Source organism: Dasypus novemcinctus, chromosome Y, assembly GCF_030445035.2.
Source record: "Dasypus novemcinctus isolate mDasNov1 chromosome Y, mDasNov1.1.hap2, whole genome shotgun sequence".
Taxonomy (NCBI): domain Eukaryota; kingdom Metazoa; phylum Chordata; class Mammalia; order Cingulata; family Dasypodidae; genus Dasypus; species Dasypus novemcinctus.
In genome coordinates, this window is record NC_092216.1 from 17534912 (window position 1) to 17555708 (window position 20797).

The 20797-nt window shown below is 34.9% G+C and overlaps 1 pseudogene; it reads left to right on the plus strand.

The window, feature by feature from the left end:
- LOC139438268 (lysine-specific demethylase 6A-like) overlaps nucleotides 1-20797 on the plus strand; it is a 58992-nt pseudogene that overhangs the window by 32293 nt on the left and 5902 nt on the right.

The following is a 20797-nucleotide window of genomic DNA, read 5'->3' on the forward strand; positions in this document are numbered from 1 at the left end:
TGATTGTGTATTCTACCACTTACCTGAACTCATTTATGAAGTCAACTGGCTTTATCATAGTCATTTCAGAATTTTCTAAATATAGAAACATGACATCTGTAAATAGAGAGGGTTTTAGTTTCTTATTTTGGATGTTTTTTATTATTTTTTCTTGTCTAATTGCTCTATCTAGAAATTGTAGCACACTGTGGAATAACAATGGTGACAGGGGATATCCTTTTCTTATTCTCATTTATAGAAAGTTTCCAATCTTTCTACTTGTATGATGTTGGCTGGGGGATTTTCATACATGCCATTTATCCTAGTGAGGGTATTTCCTTTTATTCCTATCTTTTGAAAGTTTCTTATCAAGAAAGGATGGTGGATTTTGCTGAATTCCTTCCTACATCGATTGAGATGATCATGTAGTTTTTCCTTCAAGTTGTTAGTGTGATGATAATTATATTTATTGATTTACATATATAGAAATACTATTTGCATACCAGGAATAAATCCCACTTGGTTGTGGTATATAATTCTTTTGATATGCTTTTGGATACTATTTGCAAGTATCTTCTTGAGAATTTTTGTATATATCTTTAGAGAGATTGGTCTGTAATTTTCTTTTTTTGTAGTTTATCTGACTCTGGTATCAGGTGATGTTGGTCTCCTAAAATATTTAGTGATTTTTATCTTCCTATTAAGTTTTCTGGAAGAGTTTAAACAGGATTGGTATTAATTCTTTTCAGAATGCTTGTTGGAATTCATCTGTGAAGCCATTTGGCCCTGGGCTTTTATTATTTGGGAGTTTTTTTTTAAAACAAATACTTTTATTGTTTAATATTAACAACGCCTACAATTCATTCAAAGTGTATAATCAGTTGTATTCAGTAGAATCACATAGTTGTGTATTTTTGCTTGTTTTGTTGTTTTATTATTAATATTGAAATAAGGAAAATGCTCTTAATGATTGATGTAATGAAAGCAACAACTATTTTGAGAAATTGTTGATGGATAATAGGTCTCTTTTAAGTGTGATTGGTTTTTTGAGTTCTTGTGTTCCTCGTAGTCATTGTCGGTTGTTTATATATTTCTGTGAATTTGTCCACTGCTTGTAGGTTGTCTAATTTGTTGACATGCAGTTTCTCTTAAAATCCACTTAGGATCCTTTTTATCTTTCTGTGGGCTCACTCATAACTCACCCACCCTTCACTTCTGACTTTATTGATTTGTATCTTCTCTCTTTATTTAAAATTCTATTCTACCTGAGGGTTTGTCAATATTGTTGATCTCAAAGAATCTACTTTTGATTTTGTTGGGTTTTCTCTGTTGATTTATTGTTGTTATTGTTCTCTATTTCATTTATTTCTGTTCTAATATATTAAAAATGTAGAGGATTCCCATATGCCTAACCTCTTACCCCTCCCACACTTTCCCACATTAGCAACATCCTTCATTAATGTGGAACATTTGTTACAATGGATGAATTGGAGCATTGCCACTAAGTGTAGCTTATATTTTACATTACAGTGTTAAACTTTCACACAAGTTTGTAAGTTATAACAAGATACATAATGGCCTGTACCTGTCATTGCAAAATCATGACAATTCCATGGTCCCCAAATGCCTCCATAATACAACTGTTTTTCCCTCTCTCTCCCCTCAGAATCTCTGGTGGCCAGTGCCTCAACATCAGTGATGTAAGTTCACAGTAAGTTTGTGGTACAATAACAGTAACTCTACTCATGTCCATCGTTCATTCCTGAATCCTAAGGATTCTGGGATTGTGATGCCAACTCTGCCTCTAATTGAGAGGGGGCTTAGATCCCATGGGGGCAGATGGACAGATCTATCTTGCTTGCAGTTATAGACTCTCTCTGTTCCTTGGGATGGTCATTGTCCATCATCATGTCCTTGTTAGTTGTTGTAGATGAGTCTAATGAACTAGAGATTAGGTGATGTAACTTTTCTGAGATTCAGGGCCTGATGGGCACATGGAAAGTGGAAAAATTTAAGTCTCTTAGGCATGAACAGCATAAACTATCAACTCTAGTGATGTGGGCTATGGGTTGGAGGCTCTTTTTCTCTTTGGAGATAACCTTAACCTAAGCTGTCTGTCTTGACTTGTGGGTGTGGGATGAGAGGCTGCAGTCCTGCCCTTGGTGACCATGGCAATGACTCCAGTCCCAGGAAACAGTTTATCAACGCAAACTCTATGAACTTTAAATAGTCAGGGGAAATGCAAACCAAATGTGCTAAAAGCTTATCTAGAATATATGAAGTCCATGCTAAAAGCTTAGCTAGGATGTAGAAAATATATGCTAATTCAAGCCTATTGAGAACTGAAACAAAAGAACAATTTGGCCTTTCCTCTCTGTATAAAAGGGACTAAAAAATCTTGTTCGGGGCTCGGGATTGAAACTCCTGAGTCCAGCTGGCTATCAATAAACCATTTTTCTTTCTCAAAATCATTCCTGAGTCCTGGCCTTTCTATATGCAAATCATTGAACCTCTCTCAAATTCTACAGCACTAGTACCAACTATAGTTCAAATATAAGGGGCAGGTGAGACAGATGGAGGGAAATCACCACTGAGTCCATCTCTGTCATACTGAGGTGCATGAATTCCAAAGTAGTGCTCACTAGCAGGGAACCAAACTCCTGAGCTGTGAACCCTATCATCCAGGTTATGGATGTTTCAAGAACCTTCAGGAACCCCACTATTTGAGGCATTATTTACTGTGGTAGTCAATGAGATCCTGTGAATACATACATAAATGTAACTTTTGTAATGGTCTCCCCACTCACTTTGAAGTCTCTTAGCCATATAAACTCATTTGCCTTTCCTTTTTTCCCTTTTTGGTCAAGGTCTTTTTCTAGGTGCATTGCTACTTTGTGCTTGGTAGTAATCCTTTGGTGCCAGGGAGGTTCATCCTTAGGAGTCAAGCTGAGGTAATATGCTGAGTTTGGCTTTGAGAGAGGCCACATTTGAGTAACAATGAGTGTCGGAGTTGACAGACCCGAGGGTATCAGGAATGAAGGGCAAAGAAAGATTGGGTTCAGGGGATCTGCAAGCATTGAAGTCTCAAGCTCATTAGACAAATTTATTAATCTCAGGGGCTTGCTTATATACCCCAACAGGCCATGAGAAGCAGGAACTATTCTAGCTAACTATTCCCATTACCTCATTCTTACTAACACAGTGAATTAGATAGTTACCAATGTTCATAATGTTCTACTATATTATTGAAACAAATATACTCATTAATCTTGTTGCCCAGGTTACTTGAGATATCAAGTCTGGGTTCTGCTGGAATGTTATGTTTCCCAGAGAGATTAGCCACCTGCACGTATATCTGACCCAGAGGTCAGAAAGTAACTTGCTTCCATGGAAACAGCATGCCTTTGTTTCCCAAATTTCCCCTTTTGTTTTAGTCAGGGTGGCTGTGCCTGCTTTAGGCTGCCCTCCTCTGAGAGTCTTACCTGTCATTGACTACCAGCCAAGTTCTCTGACCATGGGGAACTATATCAGATTTTTTGCAAGTACCAAATTATTAGCTTGTCCCATTGCATCAGCATGGTGCAGGTTTCGGCATATTTCTCATCCCAGGCAAATGACACCAATGAGCAACAAGATTAATACACAAAATCCTATTCCTAAAGCTGATAAAAATGTTGAGACTTCCACCAATCTACTGGATTAAACTTATTAAAATGAGAAATTAAATCATTAAAGATATCCTTATCTTCAGCTACATAAATCTGATTTTGAGACATTTCTAATATCTTTTTCTGTAATTCTTCTATCTCTAATGACATATTACTTTTATGACCTATCAAATGATTTTTAATCTTTTCCCAAACAAATATGGAATTATTATAAGCAAGTGGAGTAATACAAAAGTTACTTTCATTCCAATCACATTTCAATCCCCTTAAGTTTAAATTATACAATTGATCTCCAATATGCAAAACAGCTGATTCTAAATTATTACCTCTACTGTTTAATTCTCCATCAATATATTCTTGACTATGCCATAAGTCACTAGCATTCTTATGCCATTCATGCACGTATTGTTGAGTCTGCACTGTCTCATGCAAGGCTACAGTAGCTGTAGCGGCAGCTGCAGTGACACCAATCAGTCCTAATATGCCAGCTATTATCAGCCCCACAAATCATTTCGAGTGCTTCAGGATTTCTTGAGCCATATGGAACAGCAGTTGACTCTCAGGTGATGATTGCCAAATTCAGTTCAGTTGCACTGGAATCCATACTCCGCGCCGCCTCTGAGCCATTGTAATGAAATCTCCATTCTGTAAAATGTTCTCAGACAAACAGGTATGCAAAGCCCCACTTTTATAAAATAGAGCATTCTCAGTTATAGTCAATTTTCCAACCACAAACACATAAGGATCTCTTACACATGCCTGAAGATGATAATTTGATCTAAATGCAGATATTGACCCCTCTTACTATTATTCTCAATCCATTCTATAGTAAGAGCTATTCCTAGAAAAACTTTCCAGGGATTCTTTTATGTATAGATGTAATGTTACACTATGAAGAAGGGATCTGTTTCCCTTTCTGTTTCTAAATATTATTATTTTTAGTGAAAATTATTTTTTGTTGTCCTTTACTATTTAGACCATACCAAATAAATCTGTTATTATATTCAATGGGACTTCCCATAGGGGCACTTTCCCACACTATTCCATAGGAATCATTAAAATGACAGCTCCTCTTCTTATATGGCACTTTTGCCATCCTTCTTTATCCCTACTGTCTTTTTGTGGATAATCATAAGTAGGATTTTTGGTCATGAATAAATTGGAAGAGGGAAATAAAGTCACAATAAACTGAGTATTATTATTTTTGAAGATAATTATGGCCCAATTTTTAACATACATACAGGAAGGATGGTTACCAATGCATAAGGGTTGATAATCAAATGATAATATGAGTTTATCAATTCTTTCTTCTTCTTCATAGGGTTTAATTGGCAGTCGAGCATCAGTTTGTCCAGGGAATATATGGATCTTCTTCCGATATATATGAAAGAATGGATCTTTTCGGGTTAACACTCTAAGTAATGGGGGGTTAGGTATATACACCCACTAAGTGTAATTACCAGCAGCTTCCTCATTACTTACGATCACCATCATCAGAAGTTGCAGGAGACCCATCTCTTCATTCTGGGGTTTAATCCTCTTCACAGGTAACCAAATTTGTTCTCCATTTTCTGAAATGATAACAGCATAGCCTCACCCCCATACTTTAATCTTGTCTTTTTTTCATTCATTGCTTAAAATATCTTTTCAGAATATTGGTTGATCTTCATTTCCTGCATCCACTGTAGATGTTTGACATTTTCCAAAGTGACATTCCACAGGTGTCAATGAATTATAAACATTAAGAAAATTTAAAGTAAATAAAACTTTTGCCAATTGACCTTTTGGTGTTATAATACCATCATCTCCCCCTTTTTGTTTTAAAAACATAGTTTTTAGAGTATGATGGCTGTGTTCAACTATGGCTTGACCTGTAGGATTATAAGGAATGCCAGTAACATGTTCAATACTATATTTTAAACAGAAATATTTAAAGGATTTACTAATGTAAGGAGGTCTATTATCAGTTTTAATTTTCAGAGAGCATCCCATTACAGCAAAAGCAGACCATAAGTGTGAATGAACATGATGAAAACGTTCACCACTTTGTGCAGTAGCCCACATAAAATGAGAATAAGTGTCAATATAAACATGAACACATTGTAGTTTACCAAAGGATGGTATGTGAGTAATATCCACCTGCCTTAATTGATTAGGAGTCAGGCCTCTGTGATTAGTTCCAGCCTGAAAAGGCACCACTGTTAGTGGTCCACAAGTAGGACAAGTGCGAATAATTTCTTGCACCTGTAGTCTTGTTAACTTTTGATATTTATTTCACAGGCCTTTAGCATTAATGCAAGTTAAAGCATGGTAATCACAAGCACTTTGTAAACACTTTACTAATAAATCAGCTCAAGCATTATTTGCTGTCATAGGACCAGGCAAAGAGGTATTAGAGTGTATATGAGTAATGTAAATAGGATGCTGTCTTAACCTAATGAGACATTGCAAGTTAGTGAAAAGTTGAGATAACTCATCAGTAGCAAAGATATGAGCTCTTTCAATATGCTTGACAGTAAGACATACATATTCAGAGTCAGAGAAAATGTTTAAGGGCTCTCAAAACATTTGTAAAACTTTAATGATGGCTGAAAGCTCTGTGCGTTGAGCAGATGAATAAGGATTTTGCCAAACCTGTTCTTTTTGAGAATTAACACATGCTGCTTATTATTATTATTACTATCAGTAAATACTGTACAAGATGGTTGGGCTGTGCACCTAGTCCTGAAAAGCACTGTAAAAGTTTATTGTTGTTGTTTTTTTTTTTACAGATAGAGGAATGTAGCTGGCTTGATTTGTCTAAGAAGACACTAAAGAAAGAAAGAAAGTCTTAGCAAGTTTTAAAACAAAGTGATAGCAATACAGCTGGACATTAACTTTTTGCAACAAACTAGCAGTGTTTGGGATTGCTGCATACTACAGTGTTGTTACTTTAATCTATGATAAGAGATTCTTTCTGTGACACATACTCTGTTATAATAATTAAAACCATAATTAACCACATTGTACTTCACTTTTATATTATGCTGAAATATTGGCAACTTTATACACTCTTAAGCATTAATAGAAACCTTTTACTCACACAACTTTAATTAACAGAGGGTTAAAGGAAAGAAAAAACTTGTTACTTTTATAACACTTTAAAACACTTTTTAATTTAAATTTTAACATATTAAATGAACTCAACTATTTAATTTTTCTTTCAAGGTAAAAGAACAAATCTCTTATAATTAGTTTGGAATAAAAGGCTACATTTATGATTTGATTTTGAGATAGCAGCTTTGAACATTATGTTTCTTTAAAAGAGATAAGACTTTTCCTTTTTCGAACACTGAGGAAATGATAAGGTTAAAGCACAAGAATCTATTTTGATAAAATAGGCTTTCTTTGTATACTGATTATTGAGGATAAGAACTTTTACCAAAAACAGATTAATGATTTGAGAGGCTTTAAGAAAGAACAAAATTTTAACTTTGCATTAGTATACTACTTGATACTAAAGCCTTTAAAATTTTATAGATAGACCCATCAAATCTTATTCAACTTTAACCATAAAAATTTCTTTTCCATGAACCTTCTGCACTTTCAGTATTCACTCAGGCTTTGTTCCATATTTTATTCTTTCTTAATAACCAATCATTTTATCTTAGGACAAATTTATTTCCTGTTTCCTTAATAATAAAAACATATTTCATATAGCCACATGCAAAGTTATCAAGCAAACTTCTTATAACACTGTCAGCACTAAACAAGCTTGTTAAAATAATAAACTTTTCTTTACTTTAAATACTTAGTAGCATGCAATATTAGAAACAGTTTCTTAGAAGCAAGTTGTCAAGGGAGGCTGGCTGCAGCAAAGCTTTTCTGTTATAAAATTACCTTTTATTATTATTATTATTAATTCAGGTTTGTTTAATAATGACCTTTTGGAATTACCACTTAAACACTTTAATTTAAACAATGCTTCATAAGACTTTTTATAATTATTTATAACCATATAGACTATAATTATATTATTTTAAGACAAATTTTACCTTTACAGAACACATTTCTTTACTTAAAGTTACCACAATACTTTCTACAACTTGCCACATGCATTTAAGTTCCAAGAGTTTATGAAAATTAGCCATCCTGCTTTAGGACAAAACACACTATTTGCAAAAACTTATTAAATTTCAGTTAGCATTCTCACAAACTTTTAACCTTTTAAATATTCATTTAAGTTTTACATCCTTCATATTATCCTGTGAAGAAAAATAAGCTATTCATTTTAATCTAGGCAAGAACAACTTTTTATAAAAGGACTTATAGTAATTTTGTTAATCAAGACATGATTTTTATCATTGCAGAGATCTTATTAACATTTAAACTTAAGTATTAATATAAGCACTTATTTAATTTTTGGCCATTTGAATAGAGTTCTTTTATAAAGTTTTATTAATTTATATTACCATCCGGAGGTATCAAAATATACACTGACATTGAATGAATAGACAAACAGAATAATCACAACACAGTAAAAGAAACATACAGTTTACAATTAACCCATAATTCTTACTTTCTTGGTATAGCTGTTTTTAAGTTCTCTGTAATATCACATCTTAGATTTTACCTTTTAAGATTTCTTCTGGAATCCATGTTGCCTGTAACATGCAAGCTTGTGCTTGGAAACATTTTTATTAGTTATCAGCAATCAGTTAAGATAATTTGAGCAGCAGAAATGTAGCTAAACTCTTATTTAGCAGTTTAGACAGAACGTTAACACACATTTTTGGATTATTGCTCTATAAGACTATACTGAGACTTGAAATTCAGGAGTAAACTATTGATTTAAAACTGAAAATTCCTTTTTAAACCCTGATAAAAATTTTGTACTAATTTTATTATCTTGGTTAAATACGCCCAATTAGAATTAGCATGAAAACAAAACAGAATACCAATGTTGCCACATTTTTCTCTTTTTTCAGTGGCTTAACTCTATTAACCCCAACTAGCCCACAGCTACATTGTCATGTAGACAGCAGGGGGTTTAAAGAGTTGCTGCCAGAACAGTTTCTTTATTTTAGTTAACACTTTAACAGAGCGCTTTCTTACAAGCCTGATTTCACTAACAAGGACTTTATTTAGTATCTTTACCCATTTTAAATCTTTCAATAGTTTAAAAGATATTGGCTCAGGATGAAACTCAATACCCCCTTGCAGATTCTTTGTATCTGGTGGTATCGCATGTAATGTTACAGTGAAAGCAGATAATAATTGTTTAACATAAGGCAAAGCATTGGCAACATCTGAAAACATTTTTAATTTAGGCTTAGTAACAGAAGACAATTCAGTAGGTGCAGAGGATTGTACTGGATACACAGAATATATTTCATTAGGACACTTCACTGAGCTTTTATTGATGAAAGGGTTAATATCAGGATGGGGGAAAAAACCTGATGATTCCCCATTTGTCTCAAGTTCCTGTTCTTGTTCCAATTTACTTTCTTTCATTTCACATTTACTTATGGGCTTAGAAAATATAGTAATTTCATCTTTCTCTCCTTCTTTAGACTGTAAAGGATCTAAGGCTGCCACTATCTGGTGGCATAAGGCCCATGCTGATAATGGAATGAATTCCCTTTTTTGATATGCTCTTCGTAAAGCATTCATTACATGTTTCCACTGTTTCAAATTTCAAACATTACACTCCTGAGTCTGAAACCAGTAACAATGTTTCTGAACTAAGGCAAAAAGCTCAAGTAAATCTGCTGTTTGTTTTTTTAAAATTTAATTTTATTTATTCATTTTTTAGAAAATATAACATTAAAAAAATATGAGGTCCCCATTCACCCCCACTGCCCCCACCCCACCACTCCCCCCACAGTAACACTCTCCCCTATCATCATGAAACATCCGCTGCATCTGGTGAATACATCTCTGGGCATCGCTGCACCCCATGGCCAGCTGTCCACACCATAGCCTACACTCTCCCATGTTCCATCCAGTGGGCCATGGGAGGACATACAATGTCTGGCAATTGTCCCTGCATCACCACCCAGGACAACTCCAAGTCCCAATAATGCCTCCACATCTCATCTCTTCCTCCCATTCCCTGCACCCAGCAGCCACCATGGCCACTTTTTCCACACCAATGCCACATTTTGTCATGAATCTGCTGTTTTTACTGTGATGCCAACTGTAGGTAAAAGTGTTTTTAAAACTTGTGAATATTCTTCCAAGCATCCTGGCTGATTACCCATACCCTGATGCTAGTGGAAACAACATTAAAATATATTAACACACTGCAATGCCAAACCCAGGTTACTGCTGATTGATGCTCTTACCTTAAAGAAGGCTTTTCTGTTTCCGCATTCCTGATACTGTTGTGGAAGAATCTCTGCTGAAGTTATAGCCTTGGGCCCCACATTGGGCAGCACTTGTTGGAGTCAAAGGACCCAACAGAATTGGGAATGAAAGGCAAAGAAATATTGGGTTCACGGAATCTGCGAGCATTGAAGTCTCAAGCTCATTAGACAAGTTTATTAATCTCAGGGGCTTGCTTATATACCCCAACAGGCCGTGAGAAGCAGGAACTATTCTAGCTAACTATTCCCATTACCTCATTCTTACTAGCACAGTGAATTAGATAGTTACCAAAGCTCATAATGTTCTATTATATTATTGAAACAAAGATACTCATTAATCTTGTTGCCCAGGTTACTTGAGATATCAAGTCTGGATTCTGCTGGAATGTTATGTTTCCCAGAGAGATTAGCCACCTGCAGGTATATCTCTAGGGACAGCATGACCCAGTAGTCAGAAAGTAACTTGCTTCCATGGAAACAACATTCCTTTGTTTCCCACAAATGAGGCTCTCAGGAGGTATCTCTTAGGTAAAATACAATACTTGGCTAAGATTAAATTTCAAAGGAAAGACTCAAAATCACCCACTGGGGTCATAACTTCTGTCACTTTTATTGAACCTGTCATTGGTGGTAGGGTTGGTGAATACTCAGGAGACTTGACTCTCTGGACTGGCATGTGCTATCTAGGACCTGAGACTAAGCAGTGTTGCAACACCTATGCTCTGGCTCATTGGGTTTACCCAGTCAGCTAACAGGGAAGTGAAGATGGGTAACCACCACACCAGAGAACCGAGGGTGCCTACCATGGCAAGCAGGAAAATCCCATCCATCAGGCAGGTGGAATCTAAGCCCCCTCTAGATTTAGAGGTAGAATGGACATCACAATCCAAGGGCTGACAAGATAGAGGAATAAAATATGGATTAGAGTGAGCTTACTGATATCCTACTATAGAACTATTGTGACTCAAACAATGCAAGAAATTTTATCCTTGATGTGGAGACAGTGGCCACAGGAGTTGCTGAGGGCTGAGAAGGGAAAGAAGAGATGTGATGTGGGGGCATTTTCGGGACTTGGAGTTGTCCCGAATGGTATTGCAGAGACAAATGCTGGACATGACATATCCTGCTTTATCCCACTGAATTGCCTGGAGGAGAGTGTGAGCTACAATAAACTATAATCCATGCAATGTAGCAGTGCTCCAAAATATATTCACCAAATGCAATGAATGTGTCACAGTGATAAAAGAGGTTGTTGATGAGGAAGTAGTGGGGGGATGGGTGTAGGGTATACAGGAAACTCATATTTTTTAATGTAACTTTTTTTGTGATCTATGTATCTTTAAAAAAAACTAGGGAAAAAACAACAACCCATTTCTGAAAAAAAAAAAGGAATGATTCATAGTACAATCATCAACATGGACCCAAGAATGGTCCTTCCTCCTTCACCAGTCCCTGCCACTGTACTGAGCATTCTTGCTCTGCCATTAGAAGTTGTGGCAGAACTCCCCAGGATGGGAATTGGATATTCTTTCAGTTATCCTGTAGATCTCCACCCACCATGACAGTGCCCCATAAACACTTGAACACATTTATATGACTTATAGTTACGCCCCAGGTGAAACTCTTCCCATGCCTCCTCCATCACGTTTTATATAAGGTGTCAGATAGTGCCTCTCTCTCAATCTTTTGAATATGAATATCCAGTTCTACAAGCACCGTTTGTTGAAGAAGCCATTCTCTCCCAGTTGAGTAGGCTTGGTGGCCTTGTCAAATATCAGTTGAATGTACATGTATCTATAGCAGAACTCTCAGATCAGTTCCACTGATCAGTTAGGCTATCCTTGTGCCAATAACATGCAGTTTTGACCACTGTAACTTTGCAGTATTAGGTCGGTGCAAAAGTAATTACTGTTTTCCATTGTTTATGTTTCTTATTTGATATTGGCATATATTCTTAAATAAATGTGGTTATGTTACATACATCATTTTAATGTGCATTTCTCACTTTATTTTTTGCTAAGAACTTATTACTTGCTGTTGATATTTATTTTAAACTGTGGAAATGATGTTAGCAAATTTGATAAATTTTCTTATGTGAGTTCAGAATGGTTTGTAAAGCAGCAGAGACAACATCAACAACACATTTGTCCAGGAACTGCTAGTGAACGTACAGTGCAATGGTGGCTCAAGAAGTTTTGGAGAGGAGACAAGAGCCTTGAAAATGAGGAGCAAGTGGCCAGCCTACATAACTTGACAATGACCAATTCAGAGCAGTCATTGAAGCTGACGCTCTTACAGCTACATAGGAAGTTGCCAAAGACTCAAAATTGCCCATTCTGTGGTCACTGAGCATTTGAAGGAAATTGGAAAGGCAGAAAAGCTCTATAAGTGGGTGCCTCATGAGCTGACCAAAATAAATTTTTAAAAAGTCATTTTGAACTGTCATCTTATTTTATTCTATGGAACAACACTGAAGCATTCCTCAGTCGGATTGCGATGTATGACAAAATGTGAATTTTATACAAAAACCAGTGATAACCAGCTCAGCAGTTGGACCAAGAAGAAGCTCCAAAGCACTTCATAAGTCCAAACTTGCATCAAAAAATGGTCATGGTCATTGTTGGTGATCTACTTCCAGTCTGATGCACTACAGCCTTCTGAATCTCAACTAAACCTTTACGTCTGAGATGTATACTTGGCAGATTGATGAGATGCACAGAAAACTGCAATGCCTATAGCTGGCATTGGTCAACAGAAAGGGTCCAATTCTTCTCCATAACAGTGCCCAACTGCATGTCTCACCACCAGTGCTTCAAAAGTTGAATGAATCAGGCTATGAAGTATTTCCTCATCAACCATAATCACCTGACCTCTCCCCAGCCACTTCTGGAAGCATCTCAACAACTTTTGCAGGGAACACACTTCCACAACCAACAAAGTGCAGAAACTGCTTTCCCAGAGTTTGTTGAATCCAAAGCATGGATTTTTATGCTTATGGAATCAACAAACTGTTTTCTCATTCACAAAAAATGTTTTGATTTTAATGGTTCCTATTTTGATTAATAAAAATTTTATTTTTATTTCTCCCTCTCCCCCCTGTTGTCTGCTCTCTGTGTCCATTTTCTGTGTGTTCTTATGTCTGTGTTTGTATTCTTGTCAGTGGGACCAGGAATCTGTGTCTCTTTCTGTTGTGTCATCTTGAAGCATCAGCTCTCTGTGTGTGCAGTGCCACTCCTGGGCAGGCTATACTTTTTTGCAAGGAGTGGCTCTCCTTGAGGGGTGCACTCCTTGCATGTGGGGCTCACCTATGCAGGAGACACCCCTGTGTGGCATGGCACTCCTTGTGCACATCAGCACTGTGCATAGACCAGCTCACCACATGGGTCAGGAGGCCCTAGGTTTGAACATTTGACCCCTTATATGGTAGGTGGATGCCCTATCAGTTGAGCCAAATCTCCTTCTCTGAGCCTAGTTATAAGAATTTAAAATTCACAGTCTAAAACTGCAATTCCTTTTGCACTTACCTAATATGTTTTTAAATTAGGTAGTGTGAGTCCTCCTATTTTGTTTTTCTTTTTCAGTATGTCTCTGGTACTTGGTGCCACTTGCTCTTCCAAATAAATTCCACAGATAGCTTTTCCAATTCAGTAAAAAATAGTTTGGTAATTTTTATTGCGATTGCATTAAATCTGTAACTCAGTTAGGGTAGGATATACTTTTTAGTGAAGTTTAGTCTTCCTGTGCATGAACAGGCAATATTCTTCCATTTAGGTCTTTTTGATTTCCTTTAACAGGGTTTTATAGTTTTCTGCCTAAGAGCCATTTACATCTTTAGTTAAATTTGTTCTTAGGTATTGGAGACTTTTCATTGCTATTGCAAATGACTTTTTTTCCTTGATTTCTTCATTTTTCTTCTTTCTTAATATAAGTGTTTAGGGTTATTATTTTCCCTCTCAGCCTTTGCTGTAACCCATAAGTTTGTTTTCTATAGTTAATTTTTTTTACTAATTTTTAAAGAAGTTTTGGTCTCATTTTCATTCATCTCAAGATATTTACTAATTTCCCTTACAATTTTTTCTTTCATCCACTATTTAGGAGTGTGTTGTTTAGTCTCCACACATTTTTTAATTTTCTCTTCCCAAATAGTTCTGATTTCCAACTTAATTCCAGCTTCAAGGTGCTTTGAATAATTTCATTCCTTTTATTTCATTGAGACCTCCTTTGTGACCCATTATGTGGTCTATCTCAGAGAAAAAGATCTGTGAACATTGGTTTAATCCACTGATTTGGCATGCAGTGTTCTGTATATGTCTGTTAGGTCCAGCTGGTTTATAATATTGTTCAAATTCTCTCTTTCCTTGTTGATCTTCTGTCTAGTACTTCTATCTAATGATGTGAGTGTTACATGAAATCTCCAACTAATTATTTTAGAGATATCTATTTCTCCCTTCAGTTTTGCCAAGTTTTGCCAGAGTTTACCTCATGTGTTTTGGGACACCTTTGTTAGCAGCATAGCCATTTATGAGTTTCTCCTTCCTGGTGGATTGTCCTTTTCTTAGTATATAATGACCTTCTTCTATGTCATATAACACTTTTGAATTTAGAGTCTTTTTTTGTCTGACACCATTAAAACTGCCCATGCTCTCTTTTGGTTGATGTTTGCATGGAATATCTTTTTCTAACCTTTCTCCTTCAGATGGTCTGTTTCTTTGGGTCTAAGCTAAGTTTCTTATAGACAGCATATGGATGGCTCATGTTTTTTTATCCATTCTGTCAGCCGATTTCTTTTGATTGTGTGTTTAATCCATATATTCAATTATATTATTGATAAAACATTATTTACTTCCACCATTTTATTGTTGGCTTTTATCTTATTTTCTTCTGTCTTTTTAATCTTTTGGTTTTCCATTCTCCATTGAAGTCCTCCCTTCTATACTCTCCTCCAAGCTTCTCTTTCTTTCCTGTTATTAATCTCCCTTTATTGCTTGCTACAAAGCCAGACTCTTTTAGTTTATGTTGGTGCATATTTTAAACTCATTTTTCTATTTGAAGGACAAAATTACTAAATAATGAATTCTTCGTTTGCATTTTTTTTCTTTCAGATTGTACAAATCTTTTTATTTCCTTGGTTAAATTGTTCCTAGATATGTATATGGGGACGGGGGGGAGGAAGGGGAGGGGGGGGGAGGGGGTACTTGTTAAGTCTTGTTCCCCAGAATTTTGCTGAATTTATTAGCTTTAGTAGGTTTGAAGTTTTCTGTGGTAATTGCATAAATCATCACATTATCTGCTTCTTTACCATTTTGGATATTCTTTATGGCATTTTCTTGCCTTGAAATTTTTTCTAGTACTTTTGGTATAAAGTTTATTAACAGTGATGGAAGCAGACATTCTGTCTTTTCACCCTCAAGTGTTATAGTAATACTTTAAATACTCTCTTAAAGTGGTGAGTTATTTTCCTGGGCTGCTTTTGGATATTCCTCTGTCAGCTTTTAGCAGTTTGAATTTGATGTATTAAATGGTAGTCTTTTTTTTGCTTATTGTATGTAATATTGTATTGTAATCCTGGGTCTTTAAAATTGTTTTTTCAATTTGTGTGTTTTTCTTTGTGTGTGTTTTTGGTTTTATTTTTCTGAAATTTATTCCTTCCATTCCTTTTTTTTAGTAACTTGTATAACTTGCAAAAATGTGTTTGTGAAATCTCCCTTACACAATGCACCAATTTTTATCTCTATTCTTTGGTTTTAGCCTTTTATTTTATTTTTTAGAAATAGGTCCCTGAGTTTCTTACATTTGTGCATAGTTTGTGCATAGGTGGTCAGCTAATTATGAGAGCAAGTGGTTGTGCCATTAGTGTACTGTCATCTGCTTATGGAGCTTTGTATAGATTGGGGAATGTATTTGAAGTTGCAGGCAGTTTTCAAGTCTTCCTTTGCTTTAAATTTTCTTTGGACTCTTTCTACCTTAAAATATTTTTTTGCTAAAGAAATAACAGCAGTGTTACTTTTTCACTTGTCTCCTTACTTGCTAAATGATAACCTCTGAATTGTAATTTTGATGATGTCAGTGTTTGACAATGATGATAAAGAGTGGGTTTTTAATTTTTCTGCCCACGTCCCTTTTTTGTGGTATTTTGAATGTGATTTGAGTACAGTATTTGGTATTTTTATTTTATGGAAACAGTTTATTCAACTGAAGAATTACTGTTAAATTATTTCTGTAATTATTTCTTTACTTTCTTATTCACTAATTAAAAACCAAATTGCATCCTTTTGCGTTCTTACTCATTCTTTTAAAATACCTGATTTTTAAGTAAACAAATTAATCATAAGTAATATTTTTACTTAGAAACATTGTATTCAGAGATGTTTTTTTAAATTATAGAATTGTATTTCACAGGCATCCTGGCTGACTTCAAAAGTTAAAATAGCTTATAAAATAAATTTTTATTATTTTATACTTTGACAAATTTATTTTCATGTGTAAGTAAAATGACTTTATCCTTGCCTTTGAAGCAATCACCAGCTTAAAAAGAACAATTCTAAAATGTCTCTAGGGTTTAAAATTTCTCTTTCATATTCTGAACATAATATTTTAACATTTCCAAGGCAAAGTGTTAATAATGGGGTGTATATGGAAACTTTATGTTATGCATGATTTTTCCATAAACCTACAACTTCTGTAGATATAAAGTACAAAATAACTATATCCCTCAATATTAACTGAATAACTGTTGTTGGAGCAAATTATTCTAGGATATTAACTGAATTGTTTCAAATTTTTAAAAATAGCTGAACTCTAACATCTAAGTTGAATATAGTATGCCAATATTCTAGAAAGCTTAAAAATATATTAATGTTTAAATAATCTTTCAACAGTATTTATTTTTGATATGTTGTTATTAGAATCATGTGGAAACTATTAAATTATTGTTTGCCTATCCCCGTATTTCTTAATTATTATTGCTGAGAAATATGTTTTCTTTTTCAGTAAAATAAAAGAAAGTCTTCTCAGAGCAGTTTGTGACTCTAAGGCTATAATCTAAGCAGAATTATTCATCTTATTTCATTGTGTAATTCATCCCATGAAATAACTTTCCTCTAAATTCAGTACTATGGTAACTTCTCCCTCAAAATACTTTTCCAGTATGATCATATTCTCTAATTAGCTGAATTTGGGGAAACTTACCTCTATATCTCTTTATAAATCCTTAGTGGAGAGATGCTATATTTCAAATGTCTTTAGACATATGAGTGGAATCTGTGGAATCTGTTTCTTGAAATATATTCATAGAGTTAGTAATTTTGCCTTTGATTAAGGATTACTATTGTCTTAACAGTTTTAATGGTGATTTTCCTTTTTAAGTTGGTGCTGGGGATTGAACCCAGAACCTTATTAGAGAAAAGCAGGCATTTCAAACATTGAGCTTCACCTGTTCCCCTTGATGATTTTTAAAGACTAATGAATATATAGTTTACCTTTATTAAATGTATATATCTTGGACCAGTGATTTGGTTCATTTTGATTTGTGTCCTTGGCTTTAAATGATAATGACCATAGGAATGTGTTTCTTCTTTTCATTTTTCAGTTATGATTTTTAATATTCAAATATTTAAATCAAAGTTGAAAATTTAAATTTTAAACCTATTTTTGCTTTCTGTTTCTTTCTAGGAGCTTCAGAGAGATCAGAGTTCACATTTGGCAGACCCTAATGGTGAACAATCTCTGTTTCACTGGACCTCCCCAGAATCTCCAATCAGCTAGCACTAGTATTCAAAATCAGAAGGGACATTCCACCCTGCCTAGTAATTCATTAACAGAGGGATCTGCTCTCAGTCCTTTCACCTCTCACACGGCTACCTCAGGTGGACAACAAGTCATTACTCTTACCAAAGAGAGCAGCAAGCCGTCAAGAAATACATCCTTAGTGCCTGATAAGAGCAGGCACAGTGAAGGGTCATCCGATGGCTGTGCCAGTGTCAAGGAACATCCTAATCATGTTCATCAGCTGATACCAGATGGTTCTTTCAGTCCTAACCATGGAGATTCCATGTCACCAAATTTACTAATTTCAGATGATTCTCGGCTTTCCACCTTGATGACTGGAAAGGCCAGTGACAATGTAGATACCAGACCCTGTGACAAATAACATCTTCCCAGCTATTTGTACAAAAACTGGCGATTCTGTTACCTCTTCACCATCTTCAGCCATTTCCACAGCAACTCCGTCTCCTAAGTCAACTGAGCAGATGACCACACAAAGTGTTCCCAGCCTTAATAGTCCTCACTGTGAGCTACATAGAACCAATGGAGAAGGAGTAGAGGACTCACAGAGCCACAAAGAAACAGATTTCCCTCAAATTAGCTACAAACCTAGTTCTCAGATCATACCATCAGTGTCTGTGTCCATATATTCCAGTTCAGCAGAAGTACTGAAAGCCTGCAGGTTAACGTGGGTATGTTCCTCACAAAGTGAAATTGTTGACTAATGGTCCCATTAAAAAATCTCATTTATAATTTGAATCACTTAAGAAATGCAAAGTTCACCAAAGGTTGATATATTTACTTATTTAAAATAACAGCTTAATAAGGTTCTTGGTTATGCTTCAGTCTTCTGGTTATACCTTATCAATGTATGTGATGTGACAAGCATTTGGGTAATCTGAGATATGTCTTTGTGTAATGCCATTTCCCTCTTCTGATTTCTAGGATTATAAGTTTCAGTGTGATTGACTTTATTTTGAAGATTGTCACAAAGCTTAAATCATATTTCATAGATAATTGCAAGGCCTGGAAAACCCTACTACTCATTTTCTTTTCTGGAAGTTGTTGGAGTTTCGAGTAGATATGAATCTCATTGATTATTAATATTCCACTTTGTTTATATTTGAAAAAACATTTTGTCTCATTTGATGAGGTAATAAAATGGGCACAGAGGAGGGGAAAACAGAAAGAAAACATGAGAGGTCTGTTAGTCATTCTGAAGAGAACAGCCATGTTCAGCCATTTCTGTGGCTACATGGATTATTCCAGAAAGTGTATCTCTCGGTTTACTAAAGATACCCACCTCCCACCCCAAAAAGGAAGGGGAAGGAAAGAGGAAAGATTGTAGAAAGGAAGGAACAGTTTATGAAAAATTGGGGTAAAAATTATTTTGAGGCTGAGAAAGAACCAGTAAGAAATGGTATTTGTCATGTCAGGTCCATATTGATTCTTTCAATAATATCTGTACTAAACAGAAGTCTGAAAGTAAAAAGAAGTGATAAAGAAACATAGACTTTATGATTTAATGTCCCTGATTAAGAAACTTCATGAGGAAATATAATTAATTGTACATGAGTTTTATCTGTAAAGTAACTTTTCATTTCTCTACCAAATGATAAACTTGGAATTTTAAAGAAAGCTATATTTAAAAAGCACTTTTTAAAAGAAGTTTTAAAATATTGACTAATTTCTCCAATAACAAATAAACTAATGATTAAGAAGTTTTCAGAATGGGTTAAACTGTTAATCTTTTCCAAACCTGAGTTTTTCTTCACCTTCATTTTTTTCTCACTGAATAATTCTGGTGAGGTTCACTATTTTGTCTCCAACAATTTTAGGCATATACATGTTCAAAAAATAGTCAATTTCTCTTGTCAACAGGGCTGTCCTTTTGAATTAGGGTAATAGTATATTTTAAGGGAGAAAGATTGATATTTCCCATAGATTAGTGGCTTTCACAAAAATTCCTAATTTCTGACTTGGCCATAGGTAGTAAATATTTGACATATTAAAAAACTGCTAGATAAGATATAGCACTATTTATTCTGAGTATTCTGTTCCTATATTCCTAGTTTGTCTTTTTTAAACTAGCTCTCATTTGTTTCATCTTGCTTGTGCAGTCAGTGCTGTAAATTGAAAGTATATGAATTACAGCACCTAAGATTCTCACAATATTCAAGTGATAGAAAACTTGAATTTGGCTCCCTTCTATTTGCTACATCTTTATAATACAGACATTTGCACTTTCCATTGATTTAATTTTCTATGTAACCACTTTTTTCTATCACACAAATGTACAAACTGCAGTGACTATACTGTTTATGCTTTCTAGTCTCATTTCTCATATCATGGATATTGAATAAGCTTCAATTTTGGTAGCACGTAAGTTAGCATAAACATGTTTTCAAGTACAATTTTAACACTGGATCATTCTCAAAATCACTTCAAATAGTTTTTATGATATATTGCATCTTAACTGCTGACTATAAACAAGCTTCATGTAATCAAACAAATGAACCATATTTTGTTTAAAATATAAAAGTGACACGTGTCATAGGCAGTGAAATCAGTTTCTTTATTGTATAAATTATAATTGGCATTTTAATCCCATTAGTTTAATGAAGTTACTTGAATTATTCCTTTATCAGGTACAGTGCAGCATTTTTCTGTTTGTTAAAAACAAAACACCTGTGCAGTTTATAATTTAGGTCCATTATGTATTTAAATTTCAAAATTTAATGTGTATCATACCTAACTCTAAAAATTACATGATCATCATGCATTGTGAAGAGATGTTGAAATTTGGGTAGTGCTTTAGCTTATATTCTTAATTGTTAGTTATAACTTATTTAGTTTAATAAGCAATTTCACACTCTTGTATTTATAAAACAAAATTCAATAATTAAAGTGGTTGAATGCCTAACTCCCACATGGGAGGCTCTACGTTGGGTTCCCCTTGCCTTGCCTCCTGAGAAAAACAAAAAACAAGCAAAATAAATCAAACCAACTCAAGGAAGCTGAGTGCTGGCTTTAAAAAGG